Here is a 5,483-nt window from a genome sequence, read left to right on the forward strand (position 1 = left end):
CAACCCTTCCCTCCCTGCTGCCCCTCGCTGTCGGCACGGGCTGTCCGGCGCTGCCCGCCGACGATGGGGAGGGGAGGGAGAAATGACAACGGGAGAGCTCAGGGCTCAGCCCAAAAAATGCGCGTTTCTGCCCAGAAGAGCAGAGGAGGAGGAGGCGCAGATTGCTGCAACCCCTGCGCTCAGTGAGGGGCGTTTCGGGAACGAGCCACCAAACAATCCTGGGGCCGAGGGCGGGCTGTGCCTGGCCCGGCCCAGCACCTTCCCCCGGCCACCCTCGCCTCGCCCCGCAGCAGGTCTGGGGAGCCACGGAGCGTGCTGCACATCCTGATACCCATCGCTGAGCCGGGCACAGCACAAACCCCGATCGAGCCCAGCCTGAGCACGCCACAGGGCCAAACACCAAACGCAGCTGAGCCGAGCCCACGCTAAACACCCAGTGAAACCGGCCACGGAGGGCCCACAACAACCAGAAGCCCCCCGGGAGGGGGAGCGGGACAGGATCGTCCCCAGCCCGTCCGTGCCCAGAAGCCAAAGCGGCGGCTGCTGAGGGCGCGGGCAGAAGCCGCTCGCGGGCAGCTCCGGGGCAGCTCCTTCTCCCGGCTCCCAGAATCGCCGGGCACAGCCGAATCCCAACGCCTGTCCCGCTCCCCCTGCGGCCAGGGTCCCGTCCAGGAGCACTGCCAGGGCGGCCCCAAACCGCAGCGCGGCGGGACGTGCCGCGCAGCCAGAAACCACAAGCACAACCCTTTTCTTCCCGAGGAACAGCCAGGCACAAGGGAGGAGCGGGGCACAGCCACCGCCCTGACCTGCTGCAGCCTGGCAGGGCCGGCGCCAGAAGCCGCCGGCACGGCACAACTTCCTCAGCTCCTGTGCATTTGGGGCATTCCTTCCTTCCCGCCCGATCCTGCCGCCTTCCCCAGGGGCACGGCAGAGCTGCCCGGGTCAGAGCACTCACCGGACATTCCCTCCTCCCGTGCCAGCCTCTGCCGGGGCCGCGCTGGGGCCGCGCTCCTCACCTGGGCTCATCCTCCCGCGCCAGGGTGCCCAGGGCCGCTCCTGCTGGGGCCGCGTCCCAGGCTGAGCCCCTCGGCCCGTCCCCTGTGCTGTGTCCTGCATGGAGACAGTCCCTGGTGAGGAAGAGGCTGCAGCTTTGCCTCTTGGAAGATGAAGCTCTTGCCCCAGCAGGAGCTCCCAACCCACACCACAGGTCCCTCCCTGCAGGCAGCAAAACGCAGCGCTGAGCGCAGACCCCGCTTGTAAGGACTGCAGCCGCCCCCCGTGGGTCACCACCCGCCCCGTGCTCCCCCCTTTTCCCTGCGGTGCTGCAGGGCCCGGGTCACCCCCCCGAGCCCCCGACGGCCGCGGCTTTCCGGGCGAACAAGAGCCGCCGGGGCCTCTCAGAAGCCTGTCCCGGGCAGGCTGGGCCCGGGGCCGGTGGAGAGGCTTTGCCTCCTCTCCTTCCCCCCGCCTGCCCCTTCCCAGCCTGACGCGCAGTTTGGTGGCTCTGCCTCCCCCCGGTGAGCCCGGCAGCAGGAACCGAGCTGTGCCGAGCCGGGCTGCCCGGGCAGGGCCCCTGGACAACGAGGCACAGCTTGCTGGGACCCCGGGACCGTCAGGAAGCCTCTCCCCAGACTTACCGAATTTCACGGGAAGGACCAGGCGGCTGCAAGTGCCCCGTCCTCCGGGAGAGCTCAGTCGGGGAAGGCCCATTCGGGGAAGCTGTGCCGGGCAGCCTTCTCTGCAGCTTCCCCACGGCCGAATCTCTGCGAGTACATCTGGAAAACACTGGTGCGGGTTCCAAGTTCCAGAGCACCGCCTGGCTCCCTTCTCTACCACGTCACGCTTTCCTGCGGGACAGGCCCCGGCCCGGGGGCAGCCCCGAGCTCCCGGCACGGCCCCGGCACGGCCGCTCCTGCCATCCCGGCCGGGAGCCGCAGGCCGGCACAGCCCCGAGGTGGGAGAGCTCGTACTCACGCCGGGCCCGAGCTCCGGAACGCCTCGTCCATCCCCGCACACGTCCCGAGGTCTCTCCGCGCGCACGGCGCTGCCGGGGGGCGCAAACCGGCTGCCGGCACAGGAGCCCCAGCCCGGCCCCTTCGCCAGCGGCGGCTCCCCTGCCCCAAGCGGCAGCCCCGACCACCCGCCCGGGCAGCGTCCGGCTCCTCGCCACAGCCCGGACCCCGCCCCCGGAACCGCGGGAACCGCAGCTCCCGTCAGGGCCCCGCCGTCCCGCCGGGAAAAGGCCGCGCGGCGCGCACTGCGCATGCCCCGGGCGGGGCCTCGGTACCGCCGCTCCGCCCCCGCCCGGCGCCCCGAGCGCAGCTGCGGCCCCTGCGGGACTGGCGCAGCTACTGCGGGGAGCGCCCTGGAGCGCCCCTGGAGCGTCCCTATAGTGTCCCTGGAGCGCCCCTGGAGCGCCCCTGGAGCGTCCCTAGAGTGTCCCTGGAGCGCCCCTGGAGTGCCCCTATAGTGCCCCTAGAGCGCCCCTATAGTGTCCCTAGAGTGTCCCTGTAGTGCCCCTGGAGCGCCCCTATAGTGTCCCTAGAGTGCCCCTGGAGCGAATCCTGCCGAGATCAGATCGGTGCTGCAGGGAGCGCCCCTACGGCGCATCCCGCCAAAGCCAACCCGGTACTGTGGAAAGCGCCCCTAGAGCAGCCCTATAGCGCATTCTGCCGAATCACAGCCGCTGCTGCGGGCCCCACGGCGGCGCTTTCTGAGTTAGAGCGGCGCTGAGCTCGCCCGGCACTCGCTGCGCGGTTCGAACGCCGGACGCGGCCGGGCCCGCACCCGCCTGCCGAGCGCGGCCGGGCCAGGGCTGAGGTGCCGCAGCCGCGGCCCTTCTCAGCCGCTGCCCGCGGCGGGGCCCAGCGCGGCGGCCGAGGGGAACAGCCCCTCCCGTCCCCGGCCCCGTGTCCTGTAGGGCTCCCACCATGGTCCGTGCGGCACCCCACAGCGGCACCCAGGCTTGGTCCCTGATCGTTCTCGGTGAGAAGCGATCCCAGCTCTCCCCGCTCCGGAACGGCCGCTGCTGTCAGAGAGGCCCGGCTTGGAGAGGGGGTGGCCGAGTCACATTTCACATGAGACAGTTCCTGTGTGGAACTGCCCTCCGTGGGCCTGCAGCCCAGCAGCAACACGTGGGTCTCACACACTGCAGGGCCCCGGGATAAAGAGGACCATTTCTGCAGCGTGTTTTATTACAGAGGAACACGAACCCTGGTGTACACTCTTTGACATCCAGAGTCTTTCTTTCTTTCTTTCCCATAAGCAGTTCAATGGATTCAGAGGCCTGCTGCAGCATGGAGGGACTGAGCCAGCTTTGCACAGACCACCCCTCCTCTGCCCCCAGCACAGCAATGCCCCTGTGCAGACTGCGGGAGCAGATCAGCAGAGGCCGACATGCCAGGGAAAATCCAAGTGCTCCTTCCTTCTCGGGGAAATAGCAGCAGCTCTTGCTGCACCTTCTGTGAGGGACACTGAGTGTCCCGCCCCCAGCCCCACGATACTCCAGGAGCAGCTTTGGCAGAGCTGCCGTGCTCTGCGCCTGCCCTGACAGGCTCATGTTTATTCTCTTTGCTCAGGAGGGGATCTGAGCCACAGAGGCTACTTGGTCCTGGTCAGGCAAACAATGACCCGCTCCATCCCAGACAGATTTCCCTCATGTGTGCTCCAGGCAGAGCACACCCCCTCCTTGCCGGCTGCTGGCAGGGCACGGTGGCCAGGAGGTGACACAAGAGCCAAGTTTGTGTCCTTGGTCCCTTAGGACAAATGTGGTGAGCACACGTTGCCCAGAGCAGCACTTGTGTAGCTGTGCTTTGGGACTTGCTGGCCGTGAGGGCTGCAAGGCCCAAAGGGCTGCTGTGGGCAGGGAACCTCCAGGTCCTTTTGCCCCATTGTACCACTTCTGGTTTAACTCCTACATGTCACCTCTCAGGATACTCAGGGACTCCAAAGGTAGGGACAGGTCTGCAATGAAGCCTGCACTGCAACAAGGCAGCCAAGAGCACCATATGTCAGTATTTGCAAAATCTGCTCTCAGCTTTAATTCCTACACACACACACTGCACTTCCCACTGTTTCCTCCCCTTCCGAGGAAACAGCAAGTGCTGCAGCACCATTACCAAGACGTCTCCTTTCAGCCCAGGCCCAGGGAACATGAGGCAGAGCACAAGCCAAAGGGACACTGGCTTCCTAAGCTGCTTTTCTTCCCCTTGCAAGAAGCCAAGCTTTAACCACAGACAGCAACGGCTTTCCCAAGGATTATCAGGCAGCCTGCTATCTTCTTCCACCATGTCCAGTAAATCACCGTTCCACGCTGTATTTCTCCACATGAAATGCAAAACCCCAGCAATCGCTGTACTGCAAAGGCTTCTGTAAAACCACCAGACTTTGTAACGGTACCAGAGCATGGGCACTGCCAGAGGAACAGGCAAGGCCTCTGCAGCACGCAGGTCGCTGCTTTGTGACATCCCTCAGCTGTCCTGGCATTTCCTTTTTTACCTCCACTACAAGCTGTCACGTCAGCTCCAATGCTGATAAAAGGTGCTCTTGTACAATTTGAAATATGCAAGACTTCATGGCATAACCAATACCAGATCCTGTCTGGCCCTGTGTGGTTTCAGACACCATTATCTCCTGCCCTTCCCCTCAGCCCCAGATAATGTGAACCTGCACAATTTACCTCACAACTCAAGGGACCGAGGTCTGAATGCTGCAGACCCCCACCGGAAGCACAGCGGATTGTGTTTCTCTGGAGATCTTTGAAGATGAGCAGATCTTGTAGCTGTCAAGGCTGCTCCTCTGAGGAGTTTCTGGCAACTCTGGCTTTGGGACTTCTACAGGATCCAGTTTTTTCATTCCAGTATTTCAACTCGCACAACTGCATTACTTTTCAGTCACTTCCTAACTGCCTTTTATCAGGAAATATTACAGCCAAGACATGCCCTCAACAAGACATAGCCAACAGCAGCTAACAGGAACTTCAGAGATTCCATGACTCAGCCACGCCTTAGCTATGAGCAGTGCAAGAATAACCCTTTTGCCAACCTTTTGGGTAGCTGCCGACGAACACAAGAAGTAACAAAAGGGGGGAAATCACTTCTGCACCATCAAGACTCAGTGGCACCGAAGTGGAGAGCAAGCAACTCCAGTCTGTTTTTTTAAAGACAGCTCAGCTCACATTCCTCCCAGCACCACTGCAATATCCATTTAAGCTGTATCCTGCAGCCAGATGCTGCAGCCTGGCAGGGTGTGGAGGAATCCCAGCTGGGACACATCTCAGAAGAGCTCACGTCCTCCCTGGGCCATGCACACCCCAGGGTGAGAGAAGCCACCAAAGTCAAACACTTCAAAGCACACGATGCTGTGCTGATGCAGCTTGTCACTGTCACCGGCCAGGTCAGCAACGATGTTCTTAAAAGCTTTTCTGTTAGCGAGGGGTGCCAGGGCATACAGCCACCTGCATGCAAGAGAATTAGGGACATGGA

Source organism: Corvus moneduloides, chromosome 5 (genome assembly GCF_009650955.1).
Source record: "Corvus moneduloides isolate bCorMon1 chromosome 5, bCorMon1.pri, whole genome shotgun sequence".
NCBI lineage: Eukaryota > Metazoa > Chordata > Aves > Passeriformes > Corvidae > Corvus > Corvus moneduloides.